A 21,987-nucleotide genomic window follows, 5' to 3' on the forward strand; every position below is an offset into this window, starting at 1 on the left:
TGGTTTATGGATTTAAAAAAAACTAAACAAAATAAGTGATACTTAAAGGCAACCTGTCACTAGATTATACCCTGTTAAAATACTTCTCCACTCCGGTAGGATATGAAATGTTCTTTCTAGAATTCCCTCTTTTATTTGAAATCTCGCCCATTCACCTATTATAAATCTCCTTCAAAATCATGTGAAAATGAGGTGAGAAGAGCCATATTTTACATGAGATGAGTCACTTTTAGAGGCAGCGGCGGGATTGTCACTTCAGTATCTTTTTCTTCTGTTCTATAGTTCTTAGAAACATGCTAAAACAAAGATACAGACAGTTCAAGAAACAGGAAAGAAATGGATCTTTACCACAGCTTCCAATTATGGGGCTTATTTACTAAGGGTCGATGCACGCACTTTTGTTGGACTTTCTGCCGTTTTCAGGGATTGCACGGCTTTGACAGGTATTTAACAGGTCTTCGCTGGTATTTTGTCGCACATAATCGGATTTTGGCGCAGCTGCGCTGGCTTTCATGCAACAGAAATTGGGGGATAGCCTTCGGACGACCCCACTGATTCGGACAGAGTGCAGGATTTAGGTTTCAAATTGTGTCGCAAGACAATGCACTTACAAAGAAGATGGTGAACTCCGTCGGACCTGAGCGGGGAAGCGACACATGCAGGATATCAGACGCACGATCTTAGGGAACCGCGGCACAGTGCATTATCATCGGACAGGTAAGTAAATGAGGTCCTATGTCTTTAACTGTTTGTATCTCTGATTCTTTAGCTCATAGAACCACAAGCCTTATGGCATTTAAAAGATGATATGAGCCCTAAACCAACTATGGGTCTTTATGGACCTGTGGTTTAGAGTACCAAATGGACCTTTATGAGCGCTCTATGCAGAAAAAATGTAAAAAAACTTTTATACTTACCTAGATGTGAGTCCAATGAGGCACTCATTCGGTCTCACATCTGAACATCCCACGCCTGCGCCTCCTCTCACAATACGGCAATTGACACTGGCATAATGCCCAGGATTAATTTTGCATGTGCTGTACATATGGCACTTTCACAGTGAGGCTGGGGTGTACTAAGATGGCTTCACTTGCCGCAACATGCAGGCGCAATGGGAATGATAAAGTTCGTTTTCATCTAACACCTGCTTAAAAAAATCATACACGGTTATTTGGGACACTAAACCAATGGTCCATTGGGATCTATGGGTGGTTTACTGTCCCAATTTGCCATGACATGTTCCCTTTAATATAATATAGAAGTATATATACAGGTATTATATAACCGAAGTTACTCACCCTCCAGCCTCTAAAAGTGACCCATCTCAGGCAATAAATGACTCTTCTCAGCTTGCTTTAACGGAGATTTTAATCGGTGAACAGGCAAAATGAAGGAATTCTAGAAAAGATATTTAAGGGTTTTCTCCCCTGTTGCTTCTACTACCAAACGCTACTCTTTTCAGCAAGTATAACATCAGCTCAATCACAGGCCTCAGCAGTCATATGCCATTTCCTATGAGACCAGTGATTTTTTCTACTGGAATCATGTACGGTGACCATCACACAACTACATCAGGAAGGTAATGTCATTGCTGCAGCCGGGGTTGTATAGTAATCTACTCACCAGTTTATCACATAACGCGATAACCCCCTTTAATATTACATGCATCTCTTTATAATAGCACATTACAATTTGCAGATTGTTCTGACATGTACCAGGATTTCAGGAAGGAAGTATTGATACAATGTAATTCCCTATCTTTATTCATTTGTATCAATTCTCAATCTAAGAATAAGCCAGCAGATCCAATCCGATTAGTGCTGAACGTGATATTATTCTTACCCTTGTGTCCTCCTAGGAGCCTGGTGCATGGGAATATAATGATGGATATATACCAGCATGCCATGCGGTAACACTGGATTCTGTAGTCCAGAATGCTGAAGTGGAAGGTCAGTCATGTCAGGAAACTCATTACAATTGGCGCAGTGTTGCTGGGCCCAGGTTGGGTGATCCTTGACAAGGGAATAGCAGCAGCACTGGTGGAGAACACTCAGTGATTGATGGGACATCACCCGACTCATGGCCGTCACAGAAGCCTCTAGCACAAAGACGCTTCCTGGGTTTCTAAAGGGACTGGTGAGGAATAGTAAGAAGAGCCCGTCACTTCATGAAAAGGTTTTGTGAGGTTGGGGAACGTCCAGATCCTGTTCTAATGGCCGACCTGGTGAGGACAAGAAGAAACTGGGGACGGTCACTTATTTTAATGGCTTGAAAAGAACAACAGATGAGATATCTGCAAATGGTGACTGTGGTCTGAAGTGTCAGCTCTACTGATTTGAGGCAAAACTTTTAGGAAGTGTCTGCAAATAGTACATGGTCTACATAACCACTATAAACTAACAGAAGATAGAAAAATGGGGAGTATCTTTGTAGAGATATTCCTGGACGTTAATTTTACATTGTGTAATGTGACTTACACAACAAGAAGAGGAATGCTGAGGCAATGGCGTGGGGGTTTGGCAATGTGTACCAAACTTTAACAAGGTGAGTTTAAGACTCTAATAAGGGCACCCATTTTGTACTTATCTTGATAAAGTTTACCATTCGATGTGGGTCACGTGACTTGCGACAACAGGACTTGGGACTTCCTGGGACGTCCCCTGTCCTGTTGGCTTCTGAAGGATAGAAGGGGCAATGCAGTCATTACTGTATTAACTCTCCCCCACCCCCCTGTAATAACCACTCCCATATAAGTGGTTGGAGGGGTGTGCTGAGTTATCCAGATACTACTCCGACCACTGACATGGAAGTGGTTATGAATGAGAGGGTTTCCATACAGTAATGACTGCACTGTAATGACACCATTGGCTGGAAGGCAGCAGGACATGGGCTGTCACAGGAAGTCTTGAGTCCTGCTGCTGGTGGGTTATGTGACCGGTGGTGAACTGCAAACTTTAACTGGGTAATTATAACATGGGTCTTATACTAACACTGTTAAAGTTTGGAATTAGTAGCCAACTTCTTTAGGACAGCAGCACATTATAAGTAAGGGAAAGGGACAATTGCCTATCTTATAAGAGCCCCAGCTTTATTATCCTAACTAGGGACGACTGAAAGTAAATGTGAATCTTTGAAATTTTTTATTATATGTAATTAGAGGAAAGTTCCTCTTTCTCCACTTACTTAGGCTCTTCTTTTCTCATTATTTTTGTAGTTTAATTTTCACTCTCAGCAGAAATTTTGGCTGAATTCCCTCTTGCTCTATGCAGAGAGTAGTAGGAAAAGTTGGTCAAAAAAGTAACATTTCCTCTAAGTATCTTATAATAGCTCTGCTGGCATCATCCTCGGTAAACAAGGTGTGCCGATAAACATTGTTCTCTCCTTACTAGTGTGAACACTGCTCTGTTTCTTCTTAGCAGTGTTGATTAATTATGCACCACACCCAGTAGTCACCTTTCTGGTGCACTAATAGTTAAAGGAAACCTACCATCATGGATCTATCATCTACAAGATGATCCGAGAGAAATCCAGGAAGATGCATAAAAATTTGATTTTCTTTGGTCTACTCTATGCTGTCCGTTTGCTGCTGTAATGTTGATATGGATTTCTAAGAGATGAAATAAAGAAAATCAATCTGACTGATTCGGACTGAGCGCGGGATTTAGTTTCAGCTAGTTTTAGCTTTCAAATTGTGTTGCAAGATCAAGCACTTACATGCACCAGGAAGAAGATGGTGAACTCTGTCGGACCTAAGTGGGGAAGCGACAGAGTTCGCGATCTTAGTGAATCGCGGCACGATCATCGGACAATGCACTTTTGTGAACTCCGCAGGACCGGGTAAATAAATGTGCCCCACTGTATTCGTGCACCTGGAGGATTGCAAAGAGATCCATAAGGGTGAGCTGGCTACCTCGTTGTGTTTGTTAACAAGATGATCCGGTGACAGGTCCCTTTAATGTATTATAGCTTCATGCTTTTTTTTTTAAAAAAAATAAAACTGTTAGTGGCCCAGAACTTTTATAAAACTTTAATCAAATCTATATGCAAATATTTTTTAGGGGCTACTCAAAGCCCCAGCAACCTCTTTTGGTCCCTCTTACCAAGAAGACCAGCTTCATGCTTAAAACTTCTGGTTAGGAGGAATTGAAAGAGATTACTGGGGTCCCAGTAGCCTCTAAACAAAATTTGCATATAGATTAGATTATAGTTTTATAACGTTCTGGGCCACTAAGAGTGACAATTTATCTTTCAAGGGGCTGGTAATAATGACACATTTTACTTTGTCTCCTCTGGAATAATTAGTTGCAGTCATGAAAATTGTTTGCTCTGGGGTTGGCATTTCAATTTCAATATGTATTTTTGCAGGTACTTCCTGTAATGTTGTTACATTATATAATTATTATTTAAGTGCAGTAGTAAACAAAAAATGAAAAGTGTAAATTAGTAAATGTAAAAGGTGTGAATTAGAACACGTAAAAGAATAGTAGAGCCAGATATTAAAGCTATAGAATTTTATTATCTTTAAATTATTCGCATATACTGATCTAAGATTATCTATAGTCTACAACGTGACTATTTAGTAACATAAACTCAGCAAGGGACACTATAGAAAACCACTAACTATGGTAACTGTCAGTGGTATATCCATGGTCTGTTGGAGGTTCTTGGTTTCCAGGATGGGAAAGGTAGCCTTAATATTCAGAACACGTAAAAAAGTGGCTTCTGATGGCAATCTCCATAAAGAGATGTAATTCCTTCCTGACCTATGTCCATGGCCCCTAACTTAGCCAAACCAGTTCCCTATACTCTACTGATGAGATGTAATAATACTGAAACAGCGCTGTCTACATTTGGGAGTCTATCACTTCTGGAAAATATTTCCTGCACATTCGGCAATAAGCAAACTCCAGCAGCCCTATTGTTACCTGAGAGTAGGACTGATACATATATAATGTATATGGGCCTCATTTTATTGCAAACAAGTCAATAAGCTTTTGCCAGATAAATCCTGTACAATACAGAATGAAGCATTTTAAAATCCAACATGCTAAGTGACATGGGACTCAGAATTGCCTGGCTGAGCATGCATGTGATTTAAGTGCCAAGAGAGAAGTAATCTGCATTTGACACAGGGAAGCATTGATAGGACTCCTTACACGTTAGATGGTCAGCCGGCTTTACTCGTATCAGAGGACTGGACCAACAGTAAAGGCTAGAGGGAGATCAAAGGCCAAGAAGAAGAATCTCCAAAAACTTGAAGTACTCGAAATGTGAGTAAGTATACTTCATTGTTTTAACACAGCCAGATGTAGACTGGATAGAGCCCCCAGGGCAGAACAGGTATGGAATGTACCTTCTTATATTTAGATACTACCACACTTTGATAATATTAATTGAATAATCCCCCCATTCATTGGCAAAATAGTAGATGGGAAAGCAATATTGATACAGTGCATAATTTTGCCATCTGTACATACACACAATTTTGTTCCCTCATACTGTACATTTACTACTTCTTATCATAGGAAGATCAGACTGTGATCTGAGTTGACTATGTGGTCTACAGCACCGCAGTGAAATGGTCCTGGCCTGAACTGGCTGTCAGCAGGTCCCTGGGAGATGCTGTCTGTCACCCTGTTGGGGGGCATAATCCCCGTCCCTAAGTGGATGGATGTTGTCCCTGGGTAGAAGCCCAAGCCATTCTGTTTGTTTTGCAAGCTCAGATTCAGCTTAAGAAAGAAACAATAAAAAGGAAGAAACTGGAAGTATGGAATAAGAAGAGCAGATTGAAAGCTACAGTAGTTTATGAGTAAAGTTTTGTTGGTAAATAAAACGGGCTGTAGTCGCCTTGTTAGACAATGGGCAGATAGAATGATAGGCTGAGAAATGTCTGGCATAGCCTCTAGAATCTATAACATACAATGACCAGTGAGTACCAAGCAGGTACGCGCAGAACTTGCATTGCACTCTGGCCCATTGTAACCAATGGGTCTTTTCAGACTTGCATTTTCTTTCACGCACACACGCACGTTTAAATCTCGACATGCTCTACTTTTGCAAGTCACGGGCGTGATAAACGCACCATACAAGTCTATGGAGACGCATCAAAAACGCACTGCACTCTGAGACACTTGCAAGTGCAATGCGTTTTTCACGCATCAATTGCCATAGAAAAGATAGAGCTCAGTCCTCAGTCCATTTCAGTCCGTGAAAAACGCATTGAAATTGCATTGAAAATGCGCGTGAAAAACTGAGACACTGAACAAACTCTGACTGAAAACTGATTGAGCTCTGATGCAAAATGTGCGTTTTTCACTGACTGAACCCTGATCGCACCCTGATCAGACTCTGACGTGATCTGCAACACAAGTGTGGAAGGGGCCTTAAGAGTTTTTTTATGCTTAAAAATCACACTTTTGTTCTAATAGTTATTATACACGGGTGGCATCAGCCATGGAACAAGCATGTAAAACATTTCCCCTAAGGCCAGATTCCAGTGCCATGACAGATGAGCAATGTGAGCTAATGGCTTACTGCACTGTGATAGGATCTGACTTCAGATAAACGCCCTGGTCTTCATGTTGCCAACCTAGCATTTAGCATGAATGATATAAACTTGGAAAGGAGCTGGAAGGTTGTAATTCCCTTTAAATTAATGGACTTAGTGGTTCTTGGTAGTACAGTGTTTCTCCAGAACGGCATGTTGGAAACACGGAGGGATCTCTGGAATGGAGGCTCCATGGTCTAAGGTATTTCATGTGCTGGTCACAGTCTTTCAGTTGTGAAAATCTCTCTTTGACAGCAACTCACTGGCAGTTATGGTGCCCCACCCTTCCTACAACAAGGTACATTACCCCAGATATTACACGCTCGTAACTGGCTGGAGACCACCCTTAGCTCTTAACGTCGGCACAGCTTCTCTTCACCTATTTAATCTGCTGTCTTGACCAGAAGAAATGTCTTATTCAATATGTACACTTTCATGTTGTCCATGTTGTCCATGTTGTCTGTTGTCGCAAACCCAAACTTCAGTACACCATGCTAATCCAGACCCAACCTTCTCCACTTCTGCCTATATAACAACGAACTCTATAGCCAAAGTGCAAATCCCTTGACCTAGACCGGTGATACCAAAGACTTAGTAACTGGTCATCAACACTTTGCATGGAGCCATCTCTTGGACCATGGCCATAACTCCCCTTTCTCCACCAGCTCTCTCAAATACCCACATGATGATCACATACTTGTTTCAAAGCTGTCACATTATATTAATGGATGAAGGATTGTTAACCTGTAACACTGACATAATGGTGTGTGCCGCCTCTGGCAGGATCTGCTCTTCTATAAGCTTCTTATGCCCAGGTTTGTTGGCTCCATAGGTGGTAATGGAGCCTGGGGCATCTCAGACTCATTTGCATACTTTTGAAGCCTTTTTGCCTTAAAAACAAGAGCATAAGAAGCTTAAAGAAGAACAGATTCTTCCCGAGGGGGCACAACACAACAGTATGTCAGTGTTACTGGTTAACAATCCTTAATCCTAGTGGTAGATGTCCTTTAACGGTAAACAGCAATTATAATAAGTGCTCCTTATAATATAATACAACCCTGATACAATACTTCGCTGGCGATATGTAGCATATGACATCACATATATAACATTAATGCTGTCATAACACAGTGATAGTAACAGGTTCTATTTCCTCTGCTATGGAGTGTAAAGTGGGTTCATTTAATACATTTTACAAAACAAGTCTCTTGTCATTTTCCAAATTAGCAAAATTCAACACAGAGCTCGGACCACTTCTAGTCATGACAAGCTGCATTGAATTTATTGCATTTTGGAGAACACAGAGACAGACAGCATTTGTAAATGCAAAAAAAAAGGCCACTGCCACAGTTTTTCAAAATTATTCCTTAAATCAGTCATTATGGGTTGAGAATTTTTCAGTTTCAACATTTATGCAAACTTTATGCAACTTTAGGCTCCCACGTTGGTTGGCTATTCACAGCTTGAATCTAGAGAAGCCTATGGGATTCTTTCTACTTATTATGTATTCAAAACACTTAAATCAGAGAGTTTGCTGATTCTTCCACAGCGTATGTCTCAAGAATATTATAACCAGAGACTATATACAAGCATCTAGAACACGTCATCTTCTAATTTGTGTTACATACTTTTTGTTGAGCCGCAATCTTGGAAGGCACTTTTATTTCTGTTCTTTGTCTCTCTTCCGTTCCAAGAATGTTGGGGAAGTTGTGGTATTTCTCAGGAGTCTCAGCAGTCCATGCAGACTAAGTTTGATGGCTGGGAAGGTGTTATGTCACTCAAGTAACGAATAATTGTATGGTTTCCTATGTTATTACAGAATAGATGAATGAAAACATTAAGGATTGAGTTAAATACCAAAATGCTCTTCTGACTGAACACAATTTGCAGGCATGTGGTTCTTACAGTTCTTACAGTGGTTCTGGGAAACAGTCTTTGGCCACATGGCAAGTGCAGGTGAATCACATGGAAACTATGCACAGTATACAGCCATGGCAAATACACCTACCCTGTTTGAGGTTTTTCGTCAATGTGGCCACATTGAATATAACTATAATGACTCAAAAGGTGTTAGCTTCCTAATGTTCAAAATATGGGCACATCAGATTTAGGCAGGTTGGATAAGTATGTATGTTTTATGGTGGTATGAATGTATAATACAAGTCCAATTTGATGTTTCCACTTTTCTATATAGTTCTAACTTCTCTTAGAGAGGAACAAATCTTTTAACCTTACCTAGGTGCCAATGTTTTCTCACCAGGCTTCTGAGGAACATACTGTTCTCTGCACAGTACATGCAATGTGCAAAAATAAAGTCCAAAAACAAGGTCAAACTCAGACATACAAGAAGCAACAGTCCAAGACAGAAGTACGCCCCGGGGTGCCTCCCCCCACCTATGTCACTATGATGCCACTCATTGCGGAAAATGATAAAATCAGAAAGGAATGATCCAATGCTCTATCTACACTGGGATCTTGGTGTCATTTTATAACAGATAAAGTTATTTCAAAAGGATTCTAATAACCCCTTACTGTTCTATTTCTTACCAAAATAATCTCCAAAATAATTGGATAAATATCTATAGTCATGTTAAAATATTAGAATGTATTTTAACAAAATGGTTGGGATTCAGCAAAATTTAAGAGGATCTCCTGCTGCCATTTATTTGGACACAGTCAATGGTTATATGTTTCTTCCTGCAGGAAACATGTAGGGGCAATAATAATAATATTTATATACCTATATACTTTTTTAAACAAGAATCTCAAAGTTTTTAGGACTATCTCATCTAGGTCTATCTCATCTAGTGTTTTCAGTTAGGTCATGGGGGGTTGTTTTGCCATAATTAAGCTATTTCCTTGTGGTGTGGACAGGTCTGAACTGGCACGGCCTGGGCATCTAATGTCATCATTGTTCCCATTGTAAGTAGATGACGGGAGCTTCAAAGTAAATAACTGGATTTTGCATTCGACTTTCATCTTATCTCCATTGTATACAAGGGATTCAAAGGGAATGAAACATTGATTGAACCTTTAGGGAGGCCATCATTTTGCTTTAATGTTCACACTTATCTTGTATGCAATAAGTGGCAGGAAAATCAACAAAGAACGACTAACAATAGCAGTGAGTTTGTGTCTATAAACTACAGATAAACTACAAACATTATTGTTAGATGTGGCATTTTATAGTAAAACTCTATTGTTGCTTAACTTTTTTTAAATTATTTTTTTAATTTGTTTTGTAAGGGTATTGTGTGTTGTGTCGTTTTGAACCACTGGCACATTAAGTTATGGCTGACTGGATACAGGGTCTGTACAACCATGAAACATATCGAAGCCAATATATATCAAGACTTTTTAGAGTGCAAGGTATGGAAAAAGTCTCATTTTCAGCCACATGCCATAACTATTATGACTTTTAAACTTTATACCCTCCACTCAATACTCCACTAATACAAACAGACATTGGCTGGGGATGCCTTGTTCTGCCAGATTTACTGCCAGAAACCTGGTTGTCACGGCCGCACCTGCGATCCTCGGTATGGATTGTGGGTACTCCCGTTCCCTTCCCTGTGGCGTGGCAATCCCCTGGCCCGGAGTCACCTCTCCAACGGTCCTTCTTCCCGACTAGGCCACGCACTGGAGCGCGCGCCGGCTCTCCTAGCCTTAAAGTGTCAGCGTCCTCCTGATTGGCGCTGGCTAATCCGGCTCTGCCCTTATAATCCGGCACCTCCCTTCCTTGTTCACCGGATCTTCAGCATTGTTCCTTTAAGTGAAAGCCCTATCTTCTGCCCTAAGGAACTTCCATGGTTTCCATGCCAAGCTTCCCTAAACTGTTCCAGAAGAGGCGTGAGATAGTCTCCAGCATTCCCAGACGCTCCTGTGTTCTAGCGTTTCCAGGCGCTCCTGTGTCCTGTGTTCCCAGCGTTCCCAGACGCATCCAAGCCACCAGCTCTTCTCCACGGGCCAGTCCGTTTCTGTCTGCCTGTGTCGTGTGCCAGTTCCTGCTTCCAAGCCGTACTTCTGCTGTCACCCCCAGGCTAGGACTGTGGCCTGCATCTCCTCCAGCTCCCTGTTACCTTGGCTGCCACAGACTCTTCCCATAGAGACTCTAACAGTTCGTCCCTAAGTGAACTGTGACACTGGTGCAGGTTATAGCCAAAATGAACATCAGCCGATGCAATTAAAGCACAAGAATTATTAGGAGCATAGAACCATTTGATAATTTTGGCTCATCTAACAGTGAATTAGATAATTAATACTAGTGCACAAGGCACACTGGGGCACATTTACCATATCAAATTATATGCTGGCGCTAAGTGCACCAGAATATGATGTTCCCTCAGCCCCCCTGACGCACCAGATTTATTAGGAGGCTGCAGCGGCACGGCAGTTATGGGCCGGGCCTGACCCTGCATAGAATAGTACTAGAGGGAGTGCCTGAACAGCCGCGGGGCAGGAATGTGCCTATTTCAGGAATTGATTTGGATTTCAAGCATTCAAACCCTGAGAAATCTAGGCCCATTGTCTAAGTGCACCAGCATCCGATGTTCCCTCAGCCCCCCTGACGCACCAGATTTATTAATAGGCTGCAGGTACACCGTCGTGGCAGTTGAATGCCAAGTCTGGCCCGGCGTAGAATAGCACTAGAGCCGGAGCCTGAACATGTGTGGGGCAAGAATGTGCCTATTTAAGGGCTTTATTTGGATTTCAAGCCCTGATAAATCTGCCCCATTGTCTATATTCTACAGTAATGAATTTAAAAAATACTATAAACCTTTTTAGTAAGATCTCTTGACTACCAAGAAACCACATATTTAATTTCCTTTTTGTCTAAGAAGATTTTCCAAAAACCGAGATTATTACAAGGCAAAGAGGAGAATAAGGTCATAGCTTATCTTCCAACACAGAACTGGGAAAAGTGAGATCCAATATCATGGATTCTTCCTTTACCCTACTTTTTGGTCAAGCTGATCCCTCTAGATCAGGGGTCCCCAAACTTTTTACATAGGGGGCCGTTCACGGTCCCTCTCAGACTGTTGGAGGGCCGGACTAAAGTTTAAAAATAAATAGCGGTACATGTGACCGCATCCGTAATACACTGGGACCCCCCTCAATTAATATACTGCACCCCCTTGTGAACTATTTTATATATTGGCCCAATGAATTAATTAATTGGGTCAATTAATTCTTAAATATACGGGGACCCCTCTCCATGAATTATTTTCTATGCTGCTCCCCCGATTAATTATTTCCTTTGCTGCTACCCTCGTTAATTATTTTCTATGCTGCCCCCCCACCATTAATTATTTCCCATACTGCCCCTCCATCATTAATTATTGTCCATACTGCCCCTCCATCATTAATTATTGTCCATACTGCCCCTCCATCATTAATTATTGTCCATACTGCCCCTCCATCATTAATTATTGTCCATACTGCCCCTCCATCATTAATTATTGTCCATACGCTCCTCCATCATTAATTATTGTCCATACGCCCCTCCATCATTAATTATTGTCCATACTGCCCCTCCATTTATTGTCCATACTGCCCCTCCATTTATTGTCCATACTGCCCCTCCATTTATTGTCCATACTGCCCCTCCATCATTAATCATTTTATATAGTACCCTGCTGCTGGTTAAAAAAATTAAAACCATACTCACCTCTGACAGCGGCTCCCGCGTCTTCTTTCTTCGGGCTGCTGTCGGTCAGGAAGGGGTGCGCGGCCGTGTGATGACGTCATCACGCGGCCGCGCAGCCAGGTACAAGGAGCGATGTGCGCCGGGGTTGTCTTCCGGCCACATCGCTCCACCTGTAATAATAGTGCTCGAGCGGACACATCGGCCGCATCGAGCACTATTAAGGTACGGGCAGGAGCTTCCTGTCCGGACGGACGGAGGCTCCTGCCCGACTGCCGTGACCTGCTCTCCTCAGCAGGAGCTCCAAGCGGCAGGGGCCGGATGAAAACGGTCCGCGGGCCGCATGTGGCCCGCGGGCCGTAGTTTGGGGACCACTGCTCTAGATTGTCATGTGATCCTAAGCTGACCATACACAGTTCATCAATGTCAAACAATCCCATCATATCTTTGGCTTTGGGAATAGGGATTGGGCATTTTAGATTTCCTCTTCCCCAATTGCGGCACCAGTTTCTCTCTCTCTGGCACCTGAGGCAATAATTACACTGCTCATAGTAATACTCATCTGTTAGCTCTTGAGGAACAAAATTCACATGGACCATGTATTCAGCATATCCTGAATTATAAATATCAAGGATGAATTGCATTTTATATAATAATATGTAGTAACGTTCAGAACAGTGTGAAAACAAGACCTTGTAGTGACGCAAACTTTTGGCCAACAATGTCTCGCAGAAGTGATGTGAGTAATGATCTTACAAGGCAACGTAAATCACGAGAACATACCATGTTTATGTGAAGGGAAGAGATGACTTTGGTGTGGTGTTAATATGTCATTGTTTTATACACACTCATAGAGTCATCTGGGGATGTCTAAATTTAGGTCTGTTTGAAAGCAACAGGAAGAAATGAAGACAAAAGCTCTGTGATGTGTTCTTCTTCATTCTCATATAAAACAGATCATCGAAATATCACAAAGTCAGAAATTCTCACTCCTGACTATGGGAAAAGGACTGTAGGAATGTCAATAATGTATTCATTCCATATAATGCTGTTTTATTAGCAAAACTTCTTTTTTCCCCAAACCTCAGTACTGTGCATTGTAGGTAGAGGCACTATGTCTTACATGACCTGTAAGGGGCAAATCACTGTTGATAGAGAGACCCCTGGAAAGGTATGGGGTCTAAATGTTTACCTAAAAAGAAACAAGGACAGAATTAAATTTAGTGAATGAATTAATAGAATTAATAGGAATCCTACAATGGTGTCACCGAAAAATATAGCTCATCCAATGAAAAAGCAAGCCTTCAATCAGTTATGTTGACAAAGAAAACAAAAGAAAAGCTCATTGAGGACCAAACAGGCCTGGTCATCATGGGGTTAATTGCAGTGGGAGGAATTTTTTTCTTGATAGATTCCTTTTAGATCTTAGACCTTTATCTTGTTGCCTGCAGCTTATGGTTAAGACTCAAGGGAATACCCCTGGGCAATATCCCTCCCGATATTCCAGCCCACTACTGTCCTGTATGTGCATAAAATATGCCTGTGACCAACGTGACCTGCTCTGCACACACTGATCAAAACCCTGGTGTGCACAGAATCAATATTTATGGTAATACGGCCTTTCAATTAATGAGGAGCCAATGAGAACAGGACAGAGGTGTGAGGTTCTTAGACTGGATAATGGGAATCGCTCCAGGTGTTCTATATAATCCATAGACGCTGGAGGATGTCATAAAACACAATGGAAGGGTGGTGTTATTTTATTACAGGCTGTGATGGGTTAACAGTGCATTGGCTATAACATAATATGTGATTATAGCTCTTGAGTCTATAGGCGATAGAGGAGACTGGAGATGGCATAAGCGGGTTGCACTGCAGAGATACTGCAGAACATTCTGAGTGATATATGACAAGACAGAGAAGAGTCAGCAAATGCTGCAGAGAAAATAAAGCCAGGAAAAAAAAACACAGCAGGAGAGGACACAAAACTGCAAGGCTGCAACTCTAGCTGACTATTAAAGGGGACGTCCCCAGGATCCTGCCGAGCCAGGGGTGAGAACACTTTGTTTATGAATTCTTGGGAGCAGGTCCCTCTCTAGGATGCTGATATGTCAGCACAAAGACGTTCCGCCTTATCATAAACATCTCTACGCTACAAGAGTAGACTTATAATGAGGTCGGAGGCTTGAAGAAGAACTACTCCTCAACCTCAAAGGACTTTTCTTTTGGTCGATGGTGGATTCAACATTCTTGACGAAATCAAACATTGTAAGGACTTGGCTCTGGTCCTGCAGTGATGTCATCTTCTTGCCTGGAGGTGGTGTGCCCGTAGTCACTGCATTACTGTGGAGCCAATCACTGGTGTACGTCATGTGCCTGCTGAGGTCAGTGATTGGCTGTAGCGTTGATATAATGAAGACATGTATATCAGGACCGGCATAGAAGTGTTAATGGAAGCAGAGGCATAACTGGAAGCCGCTGGGCCCAAATGCAGAATATGTAACACCCCCACAGTTATAAAGTATCGTTTAATGGACCCCTAAGGCTCCATGGCTCAAGAATGAATTTACCATTTGAACCCCCTAAAATTATGTCCATGGAATAAAATGTCCCTTCTTTTGTTATGACATGTTTTATCCCTTGAACTTTTTCCATGGATAAGGATTTATAAAAAAAAAATCATGAACCCAATAATTTACTAAAATACCTCGATATCCAAAACCAGTGGCTTCTACCATTGCTTAGTTCAGTGGAAATCAATAAATGAATTACAGAGTCTGATGCAGATCTCTAAACCCAGGTATTGACCTCCATATTGTCATCACTTCCACCAACATCAACACTTTCAGGCTAAAATCGATGCTGCTCCGCTCATTCCAGCGCACTTGGAATTTTTTTTAACAGGATGTTTCTTTGCAACAACCTTTAGGTATTTATAATTAATGGGAAAAAATAGTAAATACAAAAAGTAAATCACAAATAATTTATCTTGGTTCTGTATGGGAGACCACTGACCTAAAAAATTGATACATGCCTCCAGCACTTAAAAACTCAAAAAAAACAAGAAAAATAAAGTTGGCCAACAATACTTAGTGTTGAAGCATGCACTGTACGCTAAGTATTTGAAGAGAACCTGTTACTAGCTATACCCCCTGCAAACCCCACACAGTACCGATAGTTCAGTGTATGTTTTTCATTGGTGGCTTTATATAGTTTTTTAATGTCACCATTCTTCTAAAATGCACTTTTACTGACACCCTTGATGAAGTCGAGGAGGCTGGGGAGCTTTGGAATAAAGTCAGGCTACCCCGCCTCCGCTCGTCCTACTGTGCATCTTATTGCAATGGGAGATGCACAGGGCCAGCGCCAAGCTCACAGGCGCACTGCTAATGCATAAGAACTTGGCACCACAAGAGAACAACATAGAGTAAGGGGCTGCGTTAGGAGTGTGAGGAGACGGAGGAGGTGGGGAAGCTTTTTATCAAGTTTAAAATTTATGCCAGGGTTCCCCAGGCTCTTTGATTTTATCAAAGGGTTAATAAAAGTGAATTTTATAAAAATGGTGCATTTAATGACTTTATAAAGCCAATGAAAAACATATAGTGTACACTGAGTAGGGTTTGGGTATTGCTGGTGACAGATTCCCTTTAAGAGAACCGTTCACCACCTCCACCAAATCCAATTCCATGCCTCCTTTTATCGGTGCCGTTCCATTGATTCCAGCACAGTGGGAATAAAATCTGTAGCCCCAACCATTCCCGGGCAAGCAAAGCAAATGTATTTGCCTATTATGGAGACCACTCTCTCTCCGGCCTCCTGACAGTACAGAACCTAAGTGGTACATTGGGCATGTGAATGATAGGGCATAAGTGGAGCAGAGCTTACTAAAGAATGAAAATGTGCCACCAGTTATAAGACTCTTACATTTTGAAGTGCAGGTAATCATCTGGAACAGATATTCATTTCAATGTTTACTGAAGTTATTGTTAAAAGGGCCAAAGAAATTTTTCATCCCCAAACAATTTTCATTTGTTATCAGCTCATTTCCATAAAACATGCAATCGCCCAGAAGGTTAGCTTATCATTGGCACCTTCAAGAGAAATTTGACCATAATTGGTCAAACAGGACAATTGGAAATTAACAATTTGATTTTAGGCTTGAGAAAGCGCGTAGTTGCGCGAAACGGCCCGTCACCTGCCGTGGTTGGTGTTCTCCCCGCACTGCTACATCGAATAATAAATTCAGTTTATATTTCATCTGGCCGGTGAGTGCCACTGCTTTTTTCTTCACTATGTGCATTTGTATCTTCCTTTTTCAAAGTTGAGCACCACTGAGGAGCTATACATATTGATCAGTATATACGCTGTCTTGCTCCTTGATGACTTCTACTTGTGGATCCATTGGGACTGTTGCTTTGTGACTCTGCTGTGCCTCAGAAACTTTTTTATTTTGAATTTCAAATATTTCCTTACAGATCATTGTTCTACTAGTCATTTGCTCGCATCTTGATAACAGATTTTTGCATATCGGGCCACATTTATCAAAAGTAGTGCAAACTGTACTAGGGGCCTTTTGCCTGTGGAGTGTGCAGAATGCGTCAGATTAATCCAAACTGGCGCGCGGTCTTCATTAATCTGATGCTCCTGCACTATTCGGGAAGTGTGCACCATCTTTATTTTTGGTGCACCTTTAACACACAGGGGCCTATTTACTAAGGGTCCGTGGATCGCATTTCCATTGGACTCTTCATGGTTTTCGAGGATTGCATCGCTGTGACAGGTACTTAGCAGAAGATTGTGTCGCACGTGATCCGATTTTGGTGTGGAGGCGTAGGCTTTCATGCGAAATCAGGGGGCGGGTCTTTGGATGATTCAACTGATTCGGACTGAGCACAGGATTTAAGATTAAAATTGTGTCGCAACCAATGCACTTACATACACCGGGTAGAAGTGGGAAAGCGACACATGCAGGATATCAGGTGCACGATCTTAGTGAATTGCGGCACAGTGCATCATCGTTGGACAATGCACTTTTGGGAACTCTGAGGGACCGTGTAAGTAAATATGCCCCATTATGCGTAGCACCTTTCTGCCGAGTTACAGTAATAAATGTGGTGCACGGTCTGACTCTACATCGGAACGCCCTTAGGTCTTTATGTCTTGTTGGACACAGTGCAGCCGTGACACAAAACCAGCGCAGACACTTTATAAATACATGTACAAGCAGTCTGAACCTTCTTTTCAGTGCAAAGTCAGACAGTAGACTGGTACAAACACTTTAATAAATGTGGGCCATTATCTTCTGCATCATTTTGCATAATATTTTTATAGTGGAAATTTTGGATGGTACTACCAGATGTAGTTTGTTTACAGGGGCAGGCACACACTGCTTCCGAAAACTTCCACCTGCCTGTCCCAGCATTAATTTCAATGTGTATCAGGGGACAGGGGACTCTGCCAGGCATCTGGAAAATATATATGGCACCAACTGACAGCAGTGCGGGAGAAAGGGAACCACCCCTCCCCAGGCCACCTGTAGATTTTTTTAACACACAACCCTTTAAAATGAATCATTCTTTAATTCCCATTACAATTTTTTTATTCAGAGGTTTTTTACTATGATCCATAGAAAACGTATGTTGTTCAGCCACCACCAGCTAGAATGCCATGCAGTAGGAGAGATAGGGCTTCCATCATATGTCTGCGTATAATGTATTATGTATAGAGATGAGCGAACACTAAAATGCTCGGGTACTCGTTATTCGAGACGAACTTTTCCCGATGCTCGAGTGCTCGTCTCGAATAACGAACCCCATTGAAGTCAATGGGAGACTCGAGCATTTTTCAAGGGGACCAAGGCTCTGCACAGGGAAGCTTGGCCAAACACCTGGGAACCTCAGAAAAGGATGGAAACACCACGGAAATGGACAGGAAACAGCAGGGGCAGCATGCATGGATGCCTCTGAGGCTGCATAATCGCACCATTATGCCAAAATTATGGGCAACAGCATGGCCATGACAGAGTGACAGAATGAAGCTAGATAGCATCTAAAACATCCAATAATTGACCCTGACACTATAGGGGACGGCATGCAGAGGCAGCGGCAGCAGGCTAGAGAGTGGCATGGCGACATACCCTAAATGGACTCAGGCTTCAAACCAATGGGTGGCAGAGAGGAACCAAAGGAGGTGAGCAAGAAGCGCTCAAATAATATCGGTACATGATAAAAGTTTGCCAGTATATTTTGTGGATTACACAGCAGGGTGGCGACAAAGTTAACATGGAAGCCATGAAAACAACCCAAAATTCTGCCTGACACAGCTCGTTTGATAAGGGGACCATGTATGGAGGCAGTGAACTAGTAGTAGATTAAAGGTGCTGCAGTTAAAACTATGTTAGTTGGATCTTGGCATGGAGCTGGCGCTCCGCTGCCAGGCGAGCTTTCGCCAATCCAAGCCCCTGTCTCTAGGCTACTCCCCAAACAGCACTTCTAAGAACCTTTTGTATAAGATCAAGTGTAGTAGCGTTCTTATAAGTTTAGGATATGCCGGGTGAGGGGAATGTAAACAGATGCGCAAGAAGCGCTGAAATAATATCCCTAAATGGTAAAAGTTTGCCAGTATATTTTGGGGATTACACAGCAGGGTGGCGACAAAGTTAACAACTTTGATGTGGAATCCATGAAAACAACCCAAATTTCTGCCTGACACACCTCGTTTGATAAAGGGACGATGTATGGAGGCAGCTATATGGACGACTTTTGGAGGTAGCAATGGAGACAACGTGTGGAGGCTGCTATGGAGACAATTTAATTTGGATAGTGCCTGTATGTGGCAGTCCCAAACATTTTTCAAACCAGAGGAGCAGGTAGGTGGCCCTCCAGTAAAATGGGATAGATTGAGTGCCTGTATGTGGCAGTCCCAAAAATGTTTCAAACCAGAGGAGCAGGTAGGTGGCCCTCCAGTAAAATGGAATAGATTGAGTGCCTGTATGTGGCAGTCCCAAAAATTGTTCAAACCAGAGGAGCAGGTAGGTGGCCCTGCAGTAAAATGGAATAGATTGAGTGCCTGTATGTGGCAGTCCCAAAAATTGTTCAAACCAGAGGAGCAGGTAGGTGGCCCTGCAGTAAAATGGAATAGATTGAGTGCCTGTATGTGGCAGTCCCAAAAATTGTTCAAACCAGAGGAGCAGGTAGGTGGCCCTGCAGTAAAATGGAATAGATTGAGTGCCTGTATGTGGCAGTCCCAAAAATTGTTCAAACCAGAGGAGCAGGTAGGTGGCCCTGCAGTAAAATGGAATAGATTGAGTGCCTGTATGTGGCAGTCCCAAAAATTGTTCAAACCAGAGGAGCAGGTAGGTGGCCCTGCAGTAAAATGGAATAGATTGAGTGCCTGTATGTGGCAGTCCCAAAAATGTTTCAAACCAGAGGAGCAGGTAGGTGGCCCTCCAGTAAAATGGAATAGATTGAGTGCCTGTATGTGGCAGTCCCAAAAATTGTTCAAACCAGAGGAGCAGGTAGGTGGCCCTGCAGTAAAATGGAATAGATTGAGTGCCTGTATGTGGCAGTCCCAAAAATGTTTCAAACCAGAGGAGCAGGTAGGTGGCCCTCCAGTAAAATGGAATAGATTGAGTGCCTGTATGTGGCAGTCCCAAAAATTGTTCAAACCAGAGGAGCAGGTAGGTGGCCCTGCAGTAAAATGGAATAGATTGAGTGCCTGTATGTGGCAGTCCCAAAAATGTTTCAAACCAGAGGAGCAGGTAGGTGGCCCTCCAGTAAAATGGAATAGATTGAGTGCCTGTATGTGGCAGTCCCAAAAATTGTTCAAACCAGAGGAGCAGGTAGGTGGCCCTGCAGTAAAATGGAATAGATTGAGTGCCTGTATGTGGCAGTCCCAAAAATTTTTTAAAACAGAGGACCGGGTAGGTGGCCCTCCAGAAAAATGGAATAGATTGAGTGCCTGTATGTGGCACTCACAAAAATTGTTTCAAACAGAGGACCGGGTAGGTGGCCCTCCAGAAAAATTAAATGCATGAAGTACTATAGCAAGAGCCAGTGGGCCCTGTCAAAAAATAGCCATTTTCCTCTGCTTTACTGTACAAAGAGGAGGAGAAGGAGGAAAATGAGGAGGAGGAGGAGGAGTGGATCAATTATTCAGGTTGAGCTTCCTTCACCTGGTGGAGATTGGAAATTCTGAGAAATCCAGCCTTTATTCATTTTAATAAGCGTCAGCCTGTCAGCGCTGTCAGTCGACAGGCGTGTACGCTTATCGGTGATGATGCCACCAGCTGCACTGAAAACCCGCTCGGACAAGACGCTAGCGGCAGGGCAGGCAAGAACCTCCAAGGCGTACAGCGCCAGTTCGTGCCACATGTCCAGCTTTGAAACCCAGTAGTTGTAGGGAGCTGTGTGATCATTTAGGACGATGGTATGGTCAGCTACGTACTCCCTCACCATCTTTCTGTAAAGATCAGCCCTACTCTGCCGAGACTGGGGACAGGTGACAGTGTCTTGCTGGGGTGACATAAAGCTGGCAAAAGCCTTGTAAAGCGTACCCTTGCCAGTGCTGGACAAGCTGCCTGCTCGCCTACTCTCCCTCGCTACTTGTCCCGCAGAACTACGCACTCTGCCGCTAGCGCTGTCAGAAGGGAAATACTGTTTCAGCTTGTGCACCAGGGCCTGCTGGTATTCATGCATTCTCACACTCCTTTCCTCTCCAGGGATGAGAGTGGGAAGATTTCGCTTGTACCGTGGGTCCAGGAGAGTGAACACCCAGTAATCGGTGCTGGAATAAATTCTTTGAACGCGAGGGTCACGGGATAGGCAGCCTAGCATGAAATCTGCCATATGCGCCAGAGTACCAACGCGTAAGAATTCACTCCCCTCACTGGCCTGACTGTCCATTTCCTCCTCCTCCAACTCCTCCAACTCCTCTTCTTCTGCCCATACACGCTGAACAGTGAAGGACTCAACAATGGTCCCCTCTTGTGTCTCGCCAACATTCTCCTCCTCTTCCTCCTCATCCTCCTCCACCTCCTCCGATATGCGCTGAGAAACAGACCTCAGGGTGCTTTGGCTATCAACAAGGGAATATTCTTCCCCCGTCTCTTGTGACGAGCGCAAAGCTTCCGACTTCATGCTGACCAGAGAGTTTTTCAACAGGCCAAGCAGCGGGATGGTGAGGCTGATGATGGCGGCATCGCCACTGACCATCTGTGTTGACTCCTCAAAGTTACTCAGCACCTGACAGATATCAGACATCCACGTCCACTCCTCATTGTAGACTTGAGGAAGCTGACTGACCTGACTACCAGTTCTGGTGGAAGTTGACATCTGGCAGTCTACAATCGCTCTGCGCTGCTGGTAAACTCTGGATAACATGGTCAGTGTTGAATTCCACCTCGTGGGCACGTCGCACAACAGTCGGTGAGCGGGCAGTTGGAGGCGGCGCTGCGCTGCCCTGAGAGTGGCAGCATCTGGGCTGGACTTCCTGAAATGCGCACAGATGCGGCGCACCTTCGTGAGCAAATCAGACAGATTGGGGTATGTCTTGAGGAAACGCTGCACTATCAGATTTAACACATGGGCCAGGCATGGCACATGTGTCAGTCTGCCGAGTTGCAGAGCCGCCACCAGGTTACGGCCGTTGTCACACACAACCATTCCCGGCTTGAGGTTCAGCGGTGCCAGCCACAGATCAGTCTGCGCCGTGATGCCCTGTAATAGCTCTTGGGCGGTGTGCCTTTTGTCGCCTAGGCTCAGCAGTTTGAGCACCGCCTGCTGTCGCTTAGCGACGG

General features: G+C 43.2%; 1 long non-coding RNA gene across 4 annotated transcripts in view; it reads right to left on the bottom strand.

The window, feature by feature from the left end:
• The window catches only part of LOC140122477 (uncharacterized), a 58,632-nt gene that overhangs the window by 28,743 nt on the left and 7,902 nt on the right, over positions 1-21,987 (bottom strand). For 3 of the 4 annotated variants that reach the window (XR_011854331.1, XR_011854329.1, XR_011854330.1), the window contains exon 2: positions 8,176-8,352. This is a non-coding gene — a long non-coding RNA (uncharacterized lncRNA). Of the gene's footprint in view, positions 1-3,487; positions 3,608-8,175; positions 8,353-21,987 lie in introns of all 4 variants that reach the window. The other variant, XR_011854332.1, reaches the window with a different exon arrangement.

The sequence above is a fragment of the Engystomops pustulosus genome, chromosome 3, assembly GCF_040894005.1.
Source record: "Engystomops pustulosus chromosome 3, aEngPut4.maternal, whole genome shotgun sequence".
Lineage (NCBI taxonomy): Eukaryota > Metazoa > Chordata > Amphibia > Anura > Leptodactylidae > Engystomops > Engystomops pustulosus.